This window comes from Pseudophryne corroboree, chromosome 3, assembly GCF_028390025.1.
Source record: "Pseudophryne corroboree isolate aPseCor3 chromosome 3, aPseCor3.hap2, whole genome shotgun sequence".
Classification (NCBI taxonomy): Eukaryota; Metazoa; Chordata; class Amphibia; order Anura; family Myobatrachidae; genus Pseudophryne; species Pseudophryne corroboree.
In genome coordinates, this window is record NC_086446.1 from 697,985,956 (window position 1) to 697,998,850 (window position 12,895).

The 12,895-nt window shown below is 42.3% G+C and overlaps 1 protein-coding gene across 4 annotated transcripts in view; it reads right to left on the reverse strand.

The window, feature by feature from the left end:
• The window catches only part of CPEB3 (cytoplasmic polyadenylation element binding protein 3), a 228,686-nt gene that overhangs the window by 46,215 nt on the left and 169,576 nt on the right, over positions 1-12,895 (reverse strand). The window lies entirely within an intron of this gene.

Consider the following 12,895-nt stretch of genomic DNA (forward strand, 5'->3'; position numbering starts at 1 on the left):
CCCTGTTTTACGGTATCTGTAGTATCAGCTAAATGTAACGTCTCCTTCATTGCCAAAATCATATAACGTGTGGCCCTACTGGAAAATACGTTTGAATTTCTACCGTCGTCACTGGAATCAGTGCCCGTGTCTGGGTCTGTGTCGACCGACTGAGGCAAAGGGCGTTTTACAGCCCCTGACGGTGTTTGAGGCGCCTGGACAGGCATTAATTGATTGTCCGGCCGCCTCATGTCCTCAACTGACTGTTTAAGGGAAGATAAACCATCACGTAATTCCACAAATAAAGGCATCCATTCTGGTGTCGACCCCCTGGGGGGTGACATCTGCATATTTGGCAATTGCTCCGCCTCCACACCAATATCGTCCTCATACATGTCGACACCACGTACCGACACACACCGCAAACTCACAGGGAATGCTCTAATGAAGACAGGACCCACTAGCCCTTTTGGGGAGACAGAGGGAGAGTCTGCCAGCACACACCACAAAGCGCTATATATACAAGGGATATCCTTATATTAAGTGCTCCCTTATAGCTGCTTTAATATATATATATATATAGCCATTAATGTGCCCCCCCTCTCTGTTTTACCCTGTTTCTGTAGTGCAGTGCAGGGGAGAGACCTGGGAGCCGTTCTGACCAGCGGAGCTGTGACAGAAAATGGCGCCGTGTGCTGAGGAGATAGGCCCCGCCCCTTTTTCGGCGGGTTCTTCTCCCGCTATTTTTCCAGTCAGGCAGGGGTTAAATATCTCCATATAGCCCCTATGGGCTATATGTGAGGTATTTTTAGCCTTGTATAAGGTTTATATTTGCCTCTCAGAGCGCCCCCCCCCAGCGCTCTGCACCCTCAGTGACTGCCCAGTGAAGTGTGCTGAGAGGAAAATGGCGCACAGCTGCAGTGCTGTGCGCTACCTTATGAAGACTGAGGAGTCTTCAGCCGCCGGTTTCCGGACCTCTTCACGCTTCAGCATCTGCAAGGGGGTCGGCGGCGCGGCTCCGGGACCGGACTCCACGGCTGGGCCTGTGTTCGATCCCTCTGGAGCTAATGGTGTCCAGTAGCCAAGCAGCAAATCCACTCTGCATGCAGGTGAGTTTACTACTTTCCCCCTAAGTCCCACGTTGCAGTGATCCTGTTGCCAGCAGGACTCACTGTAAAGAAAAAAACCTAAACTAAACTTTCTCTAAGCAGCTCTTTAGGAGAGCCACCTAGATTGCACCCTTCTCGTTCGGGCACAAAATCTAACTGGAGTCTGGAGGAGGGTCATGGGGGGAGGAGCCAGTGCACACCACCTGACCTAGTAAAGCTTTACTTTTTTGTGCCCTGTCTCCTGCGGAGCCGCTATTCCCCATGGTCCTTTCAGGAACCCCAGCATCCACTTAGGACGATAGAGAAAATACACAAACATAGGTGGTATTGCTTAATACAAATGTTTTAAACAACCCGTGGATGTCCGGAAAGGGGAACCCTAAGGTGCCGAACCAATTTTGATAGAAGATGAGGATAGTATCTCGCCACCACTTCACTATATTTGTGGACGTACCGAAACTCACATAAAAATTAGCAGGAACAGGTGTGTAAAGGTATCTTTGACACTATATCCCACGTGATATAAAGCAGAACGGAGACTGCTACGAATAGCGTACCCCACTCACTTGTAAAGGGGGGTTAATCCCACGTATCAAGGTATCTTTAAACCAGGATCAGACACGACGCAAAAACAATTCAACACAAATATAGTGAAGTGGTGGCGAGATACTATCCTCATCTTCTATCAAAATTGGTTCGGCACCTTAGGGTTCCCCTTTCCGGACATCCACGGGTTGTTTAAAACATTTGTATTAAGCAATACCACCCATGTTTGTGTATTTTTCTCTTTTTCACATGTATAATATCTGGAATTTGTGAGACGATCAAAAGAGTGGCATTTTGAGAAGGACTTCATATCACACAAGTGACGTATATTTACATTTTTCTTATTTGTTATTGTTATCGCCTTTGATCTATCCTCTTATTGTATGCTTTAGGATATTGTTTTGATCTGTTATTTGGGCGGATCCATAGTGGATTTAGATTGGGCGGACAACATTTGCGCCAGAATTCACACTACTGTTCGTTCTTTCGTATTGCAGATATTAATATCTACAGTAGGATTTACCTGTATTATTAAATAATACCCATAATTAAAAACAAAACAGTTATTTAGCTAGAATATAGTTTTTTGATAGCTCTTCTTTAATATTACAATCAAGTCTATTAACGTAAAGGGATCCTAGTTTTCCACCTTCTAGCGTCTATGAAATTAATTGCGCAGCAAGCTAAATAAATAGCTCAGCTGAGGTATCGACTTCTCAACCAATCGCAGCTGTGCGTCATTCCAGAAAGTGCTGGGAATTTTCTATTACATGTGGGTTTCATTAAATATTTTTCAGAATTGTTCTTGGCTGTTGGGTTAATAAAATTGTATTCATTTAGAATGAATCTTCCAACAAAAAGAAAAACATTCTAACACTAATTCCCACAGGCTTTAATAACTTTGTAAATCTTTTAACAATTCAGACAGAATGCAAAGTAATCCAGTAGTTTTATTAATAGTCTATTAAGCTGGCAGCGCTAGCGTTTAACACTCCAGTTCACGCAGGCCGTAAATAAAACGTGCAAAATCCAACACGTGAATAACGATCATGCAACAGGACTATTTAGTGGCTTATATTTCAATTTGGACATAAAAAGGTATTCAGTTTATAGACATTTCCATTCTACTCACCCTTTAATACATCAGGTAATAGGAGCTATATATAATACCAGTTAACTTCAAACAAATACTGTCTAAACTGATATTAAGTGCCACTTGCAGTCCCTAGAGAGTAGATCAACATCTGTCTATAGAGACCCCATAAAATCTCAGCACGGGAGGGGAAAGGATAGCCACAATTAAGAGTTTCATATGTGAAGAATTAATATTCTCCATGGGGGAGACCTAATAAGTTCCTAATAGTCCGAAAACGTCCGTGACTTTTTGTGATTCAATTAGAAATCTGCGTTGTTAATTAATGTCAGAGAGAGAGGTGATGTACTGATGGGAAGGGAGTTTTTGAACTTACAGATGGGAGCTGCAGGCAGTTGGATACGGAGTCACGATGGTCAGAATCCCGGCCATCAGAATGCTGGCAGCGGGATCCAGACGGTGAAAATCCTGGCAATTTTTTAGTAAGCATGCTTACCCTAACTCCAACCCACCCATCGAGCAGCCTTACCCTAACTGCCCCCACACAGCCTAACCCTCCCGTCCAGCAGCCTAAAGGTGTGTACATACGGTGAGATAAATCCTTTCGATTTTGACTATATAGTCAAAATCGGAAGGAAAGTTAGTGCAAATCGGAGGGTGTAGTATGGTATGCCGGCGGCCGAGCTCCCGGCGACCAGCATACCGGTGTCGGGAGCCCAACCGCCGGCATACAGACAGTGTGGCGAGCGCAAAGGAGCCCCTTGTGGGCTCGCTGAGCTCGCCACGCTGCGGGCACAGTGGCGCGCTACGCTATTTATTCTCCCTACAGGTAGGTCGTGGACCCCCACGAGGGAGAATAGCTGTTGGTATGCCGGGTGTCGGGATCCCGGCGCCGGTATACTGTGCGCCGGGATCCCGACATTCGGCATACTGAAGACCACCCCAAATCGGAAAGTGGTATGCCGCTTGTGATACAGATTCAATCCCGAAGCGCTCCCGTGGGGGCAGTAACGTAAGGCTAGATAGTCTGTGCAGGCAAGTCCATCTTGACTATCTAGTGTACTCTCTAGTTCTAGTACAAAGTATGGTCAAAATTGCCACTTAGTCAAAATCGTAAACACTCAAAATTGAAAGTACACAGTCAAAATCGGTGGTTCAGGGCTCTGGGGGAGTTCAATCAAAATCGCATAGTCAAAATCGGACATAGCAAGGATCTCACTGTGTGTATGCACCTTCCCTCACTCCCACACAGTCTAACCTTAACCCCCACCCTGCAGCCGAACTGTAACCCTCTAACAGAATAGAGCAATTTAAACATGCATGGTCTGCACGTAAGGATATCCTTACGTGTATACCATGCATGTTTAAATTGCTCTATTATGTTAGTCTCTATCGGGGCCGATTGAAGTGTTTGGGGCGTATAAAAATCCTGTGTAAACAGTACTTTTTAGATGCCCAAAGAATTGTCACTATTCAATTGCGTTTGGGCGCATGTCGTACCCAAAAAGTCTCAACTCCCTGCTTTGGGCCTCCAAAGTGCTGAGTTTCCACACAATTTCTCTTGCACCTTGGGAGGCTGCGTGGAAACGGTGCAACTATTGAATTGCTCCGTTTTGTGCCCCCTGGTGGTAGCTGCGGGGAAAAACAATTGAATCTGCCCCTATCACCTCTGATGTGAGGCTATTCTACTTATCCACTACCCTATTCTATGTGCATAATGAAAAACCTAACGTAGATGGATAATACCATTTGTACCATTCCAACAAATCAACTGTCCTAGTGCGATTTTTATTTTATTTTTTTAAATCAAATTTGGCCCTGCTTTGTATTAAAATTTCTTGAAGAATGTGACCGAACTACAATGACCGACATCTTCATCCCTGACTGTCTAGTTCTCACTCCTCTGTTCCATGTTTGACATTGCAGTGGAAGCTCTTTGGCTGAGCAGGCAAATTATGAAGGACTTGCTTTGTAGACTTGTTCTCCAGAATGCACTCTAGAACCACACATAGGTGCAGGGCCAGTGATGTCACAGGAGCTTCGTTTGATTGCAATGTTGTTGTTTTTTTCATCAGTGTTTTTTTTATTTTCGTAACTTGAAAAATATCCCAATAGATTTGAGTGGTCTGTATGGAAGCTAATATTCTAATAAATGTGAATATATAATACAGAATCATTTTGGTGGAGATTCAGTTAGCCGCTAGTTCTGTTCCCTGTGCTTGCTGGTTTATTTGAATTTCGCAAGATGTTTTCATGAAGTACTCTCCTGATACCTGCACAATTCCATTAGATACGTCAAATCGGGCATTCATTCTGCAGTGTGCAACCTATGTGAAGTATATGAAAGAGTGGGGAAATCACCTTGGGTGTTCCTCCCCCTTACAAAGAAAATAAGGATGGGCCAAGTGGTTCTCTTAAGTGCCGCCAAATTCTCTGTTTCTATGTATCTATATAATATACAGTGCATCCAGAAAGTATTCACAGCGCTTCACTTTTCCCACATTTTGTTATGTTACAGTTTTAGTCCAAACTGGAATAAATTCATTTTCCCCTCACAATTCTACACACAACACCCCATAATGACAACGTGAAAAAAGTTGTTTTGAGATTTTTGCAAATTTATTAAAGATAAAAAACTAAGAAATCACATGTACATAAGTATTCACAGCCTTTGCTCAATACTTTGTTGATGCACCTTTGGCAGCAATTACAGCCTCAAGTCTTTTTTTAGTATGATGCCACAAGCTTGGCACACCTATCTTTGGAAAGTTTCACCCAATCCTCTTTGCAGCACCTCTCAAGCTCCATCAGGTTGGATGGGAATCGTCGGTGCACAGCCATTTTCAGATCTCTCCAGAGATGTTCAATCGGATTCAAGTCTGGGCCACTCAAGGACAGTCACAGAGTTGTGCTGAAGCCACTCCTTTGATATCTTGGCTGTGTGCTTAGGGTCGTGGTCCTGCTGAAAGATGAACAGTCACCCCAGTCAGAGCTCAAGAGCGCTCTGGAGCAGGTTTTCATCCAGGATGTCTCTGTACATTGCTGCATTCATCTTTCTCTCTATCCTGACTAGTCTCCCAGTTCCTGCCACTGAAAAACATCTCCACAGCATGATGCTGCCACCACCATGCTTCACTGTAGGGATGGTATTGGCCTGGTGATGAGCGGTGCCTGGTTTCCTCCAAGCTTGACGCCTGGCATTCAAGAGTTCAATCTTTGTCTCATCAGACTAGAGAATTTTGTTTCTCATGATCTGAGAGTCCTTCAGGTGAATTTTGCTCCAGGCGGGCTGCCATGTGCTTTTTACTAAGGAGAGGATTCCGTCTGGCCACTCTACCATACAGGCTTGATTGGTAGATTGCTGTAGAGATGGTTGTCCTTCTGGAAGGTTCTCCTCTCTCCACAGAGGAATGCTGTAGCTCTGACGGAGTGACCACTGGGTTCTTGGTCTCCTCCCTGACTAGGGCCCTTCTCCCCCGATGGCTCAGTTTAGACAGCCGACCAGCTCTAGGAAGAGTCATTGTGGTTCCAAACTTCTTCCATTTACAGATGATGTACAGTAGGCCACTGTGCTCATTGGGACCTTTAAAGCAGCAGATATTTTTCTGTACCCTTCACAAGATTTGTGCCTCAAGACAATCCTGTCTCGGAAGTCTACAGAAAATTCCTTTAACTTCATGCTTGGTTTGTGCTCAGACATACACTGTCAAGTGTGAGACCTTAAACAGACAAGTGTGCCTTTCCAAATCATGTCCAATCAACTGAATTTACCACAGGATGATCAGTGAAAACAGGATGCACCTGAGCTCAATTTTGAGCTTCATGGTAAAGGCTGTGAATACTTATGTGCATGTGATTTCTTAGTTTTTTATTTTTAATACATTTTCAAAAATCTAAAAAAAAAACTTTTTCACGTTGTCATTATGGGGTATTGTGTGCAAAATTTTGAGGGAAAAATTAATTTATTCCAGTTTGGAATAAGGCTGTAACATAACAAAATGTGGAATAAGTGAAGCACTGTGAATACTTTCTGGATGCACTGTATATTAGTTTCATACAAATTGGAGCTCTGCAGCTAAGGAGAGAAACAAATATCCAGAACCGGTTCTACAATTCTGATAGTCCCTTGTGCGCCAATAAGGTGGTTCTCGGAACATGCGCTGCTAATAAGGATTAAGGCTTAAGAGACGCTCAACTAGACTTCTCTCTGACACAAACTCACCAGGCACGTCTCTGCAAATAAAACAGGTCACCAAGACCTTTAACAATTCAATGGTTATACTGAACTGTAAAGAAAGCAAACATGTTTACATCATGGTGTATAGGGTAATTATAAATGTATTTTAGTTTCACAAAACATATATGCTACAAAGTGTCAACTTTACAATCTTTAAAAGATCCACCAGTCTCAAAAACCAAAACGCATTCCACATTTGGTTGCAATAATAGCACTGAGCAAGGCTTATTACTGTTTAAACCCACATGTGATTACTGAGCAACCACAGTAATGCCTCAAAGGGATGCAGTCATAATAGCAACATTACAATGTCGGCATTGTTAAAATGTTGACATTGAACATAGCATCTGCAGAATGCCGACGTGTGAAATGTCGAGATTCTGCAGACTGGCAGCAGAGGGTTAGGGATAGACTGCGGGAGGAGCGGTTAGGGTTAGAGTTAGTCATATTTACTGACGGAAGCCATGCAGGATCTATCGGACGTTACCCTGACATCACCACTGGAGCCACTGAAATAGGTAAGTCACCAGTAAACCACCAGGGATGTTTGTCGACAATCCAATCATGTCAACATTTCATCAGCATGTTGACATGCTGTATGTTTAAATTACAGCTATGTCTATGAAATATACCACAACCCTTCATATGCTGTAGTGACAGTTTAACACTTTTAGCGCTGGAACACATGATTATGGGTCTTAAACTGGAGACCATGACTCCATACCCACATCACTCTGGGAGAGCTTACTAAACCTGCCTGTCTCATTCAATGTATTTCATTCAGGTTCAAACCCACTGGAGGATAAAATCCTCCAATAACCTCCCAATCAATCACCAACGCGTTTCACATGCAGTTTCATTGGCAACTCAACTTGCGTTTGTAAATTCCAATCAAATGCCAGTTGGAACTATATCTAAAAGTGGACAGTGAATTGTAACAGGTAAAACACCTTTGAGGAATTTGTCTAATTCCGCTATGTACTAACTGTTGAATACATTCTGAAAGCCAGAGAAGTACAACAACAATAGGGGCTCACAATGCCACATTTTCAAGAATGATCAGCACTCACTGGCAAGTTTCTGTGCCAGCTCAGACCTTTTGCAGGGTAATGTTTAATATGATCCACTTTTTGGTACGGCATTAAGCCCCACCCCAAACTAAAACATCTGGTTTGCTCTTAAGAAGTTCCTGGGTATCCCTGCCGGTAACAACAGTAAAACCGTGGGAATAATGTAATTCACAAACCAGCTTAGTAAATGTCACTCCACAGAGAGTTACGCATCAGACTAATTCGCTTAGGCAGGCAAAGCCTCTCTAGCTGTTAAGCGACACGCAAACATTGTTGTGCCAATACTTGTAATTCAACAACAGCAGCAGACAAACTGGTTTGCTGCCTCTGAAACAATAAACCTTATTAAAAAAGATGTGTGTGTGTGTGTGTGTGTGTGTGTGTGTGTGTGTATATATAACGTCTATAAAATGAATACTTGCATCTATTTACAGATGTAACGGATTATGCTTCAGAAACGTTTACACATCTGACAGCTAAGATTTTATTGATAAGGTCGTCACTTGAATATCTGTCAGATCTTCATTAAGACATTCGCAGGACTAGACCTGTACCCAATAAGCAAAGAATTATCCACAGTACTAGACTAACCTGTTTTCAATCCAAGCACCAATATACTTACAAGCATGGACTATCCTGTCCGATCAGACTGGACCAACCTATATCCCATCCAAGCATCAAACTGGGATAGATACATTTTGTGGGTAATCACTATGTTGACATGACAATGCTTGCTCCGGGATCCCGATATGGTTCTAAAACACTACTTAAAGCATTTCAATTGTGCAAGTCTGATTACTTTAAACATGATGGTAAGATGCATGTTTACAGTTATAATACTGTTGATTGATGACCGGGTACCCATAAAAATACTCCAAGGACTAGATCAACCCGTGTGTCACAGCTAATACTTGTATGTCCAATATGTGTGTGGGGCTTGGAAGACACGGTGATGCTCCAAATTGATCAGAATATTATCAGTCATATTGGTAATTACTAATAGAAGATTGCTATCTGTAGTCCTTTTCAAGCACTAACATGACTGTCGAGTAATTTATGATTCTGCCAATGCAAGAATGCATCAGGAGGCCAAAAAACATCTGTAAGCTGTCATTTACAAATCTTTCTATAAGGTCTACAGTCCAAGTGCAATAAATATGTAGAATATTCATGAAAAAAAATTATACGATTTAGTTTCAAAAATGATCAATTTGCTTTAAAAATTGTAAATGGCGCCATCATCCAATTTTATTGCCTCTGCTTCAAGAAAACAAAGTGATGGGGGTTTTAATCACCAAACTATAGAACCAACAGGCAAATAGCTCCTGTTCCATATAAAACCAATGCAATGAACTATAAAATATTCAATTTAAATGAAGTTATCTACAATTTTACAGCCTGCAGGGATGCTTAAGAGCAAAGCTGGTTATAGATGTCTAAAAGGCTGCGGAACACTTCTATTCATCCGTCACCAAGTTTATATTTATAGTGTCTGTATGAAGTTTTATTATCAGCTGAAAGAGCGCAAAAACTTTCAACTACATACTGCACTTAAAAATTATAAAAAAATGTACATCAACGATTAAAACAAAGCGGTAAATACTGTAGTACAAGAAAAAGAGTTGTAAAATAATTTGTGAGACTTTCTTTGGAGCATGTTGATAAAAAGAAGACCTGCGAAAGGCATGTTATATAAAGATAAAATAAAGAACAAAACTGAGCCGTCCTAGGGGCTTGGAGAAAAAGAAAATCTGTAGCCAGGGCTTATCACAATAAACCAGCCAACAGAGAAAATCGTGAAAATTCAGAGTGCTGAATTATTACGATAAAACATCAAAGGCCCGAAGAGCACGTCTTGCATCCCCTTAAGTGGAACATCAATTGTGCTCAAGAAGAAAAAGGAAGTTGCTCTGCCTACATAATAATAATAAATGCTCTGTGACAAAACTAAAAAGCATACGAAGAAATCAAAATGTCAAAAAGAACAATGCCTAAGAACATTGGGACAAATTTACCAACTTAAATCTACATTGAGATTCTCTTTTGGAACATGGTTGAATTATTATTATTATTTTTTTTTTTAGTAAAACTCCAAATAAGCCAGTAGGGTTTAGTCACTGGGTCATTTTTTTGCCATGCGTTGCTCCAGTCATCGAAGGAGATGATCACACTTGCACTAATAGAGTCAATGTAACAGTGTGGAAGAATGTGGGACGGATAGGTGAAGTATCCGCATGAATGAGCCTTCAGGTTTTGTACACACAGCGTTTATTATGAGGCTGCAAAGCATAGAGAGCAATGATCCTTACTCTAAATGATATTCTTTAACAAGTCTGGAATGTGAGAGGTGTCTAGCATAAATTTTAGATATGGGGCCTGTTTCAGATGTGATTGGAGTGCATCACTGCTGCAGTAGTGATGCACAGATCTGGTAATGCAGTAGGCAGCATCTGGTATAAGCAGATGCTTCCTGCTTGCATTAGTGATCCGTGCTGCATCTTAGGACTCAGCACTGGATCACCTGCGACACCATCGGCCGGCTGCGTGACCCACGTGGGAAGCGCAAGCCAGCTGCAGCAGTTCCCAGAGAGAGGCCTGGAAATCTCTGCCTTTCCACGGAGATCTTGGCCTCGTCACTCCCCCAAAATGGAGGAAACATGCCTCTGTTTTGGGAAACCGAGGTCGTCGCCACCCCAAATGGCAGCAAATTGTCAGGCACACGTGCAGTACTGGTCTGGTGCATGTGTAAAGTACTGAACAATGGTACTTTGTTGTATGCGCCACAATACTGTCAGGACCTTAATCAGGTCCATGGTGTCAAGCAAATATGTGGGTTTATGTAGCAAGTAGTGAAGAGAGTGGAGAAGAGGACCAATGGAGAAGTTGCCAGTAGCAACCAATCAGCCTGTACATATAATTTTATAGAATGTACTTGATAAAAGCTAGCTCAAAGTGGTTTGGTTGCTATGAGCAACTTCTCCAATGTTACACTGCTTTACATATCAACCCCATGATCTAAACTTCATATAAGGAGGAGATTGGTCTTCATGAATAATAATAATAATAATAATAATAATTATGATAATGTTAAATGATCGCTGGAGGGTAAGTACGGTGTTCCGTTTCACCTAATGCCACATAATACCACTATATGATAAATGAGATATCTGCATGATAAGTGAGCAATGAAGCCAACAGTTTTATAAAGTGATTAAATGACAAAATTTACGCTGATTCAGATCCAATTAACTCAAACAGATGAGGCGCACCAATCCTAACCCAGGTAAAGTAATTAAATATTTAGTTATCATAAGTAATTTCACATTAAAATTCACTTAACTTCTGACAGAATCAAGAATGAGTCTATTTTATGGTCTGCTTGCGATAAAGAACAGGGAGCTTGGCAATGTCAATTGTGGGAGCAATTTATCATAAGGAAGGAGCAACACTTTCCCAAGACATAACCATATCACGTAGTACTTTAAAGTAAAAAATGGAATCATTCTCTGTCCCATTGAGGATTAAAGACTAAGGGGGAATTAAATTGCGTGGGACTTGCTGCAATGCCCGGCTGTGAAGATATCGGGAACTTACGGTAGAGCAGACATCGCAAGTTTTCCCCACGCAACAATATTGAATGTGGTACTCCGAAACGGCCAACCCCCCATATCGTTGTCAGGAACTGTAATCTCCCCCACGCAAGCAGGTCAAATCATTTCAATCGTGATCCATTCAGGAAAGCAGCGTTCGGCATCCCAGCAATCAGAATGCCAACGCCAGAATCCCGGCAGTATCCAGACACTGCTCAGAATGCAAACACCAGCATAGCAACATGGACCGAAATGCCGGTGTTGGGATCCTGCATGCTGGAATCCCGATAAACCTCCCCCCGGGACTCCTAATAGCTACAGGGGAGGGGGGGTTTGGGGTGGTGTCGGAGGGAGGTTTGGTTTAGGCTGTGGGGAAGGATGGAGGGTTAGGCTGCGGAAAAGGAGGGTTTTGGGGGGTAAGGGAGGAGGGTAAACATGCTTGCCAGACGGAATGTAGTTATGAGACAGCCGGTTACAAACCTTACGCCGGGATCCCGTCCCCTCACAATCCCGACAGTCAGCATGCCGACTGACAAGGACTATTCCCACCCGTGGGTGTCCACAACACCCACAGAGTGGGAATAGACCGTGTGGCGAGTGCCGGGCAACTAAAAACCGGGATCCCAGCGTCGGTATGCTGACCGTGCGAACCCAACCTTTACCAGACCCCCGCCAGCAGAAATATTGTAATCCCATGATGTTTATTTAATGAATATTGAATAACGGGTAGGTGCGGATATCCAGCAGGTACGGTACTACAGGATTCACCAGATTTTGTTTGTAGGCCATAGGACTACGTACAAAAATATACCAATCCGGGGCACTTGCATGCAGCGGCGAGTTAACTGAACCAACCACTATAAATGCAGATCAAACAACCCATTATTATGTTACAAACCAAATTCTTCAGCCTGTTTCACAAGAAAAGCCCACAAAATTCAGATGCAAGTAATAAATCACCTAATATATAAGAATATGCAAATCACCCACTGAAAACACTGACTGAACACTTGAAAGCGGATCATTGTCAAAATAAAACAATATACATCTGAAACAAATACAGGAATGCTTTCAGATACATGGAGTGAATTCCCAGAATCCAACTTGTCGGCAAGGAAAGACCAAAAAAAGTTTTTATTATTTCATTTTAAAAATTATTAAAACCATTTTAAATAGTTAAAACCATTTTAGCAAACACACCCTGTATATTTTACAGCTCTACACAGCTAAGTAATGTAAACTATGAGTGATAAACTGTAGCTATAACATAG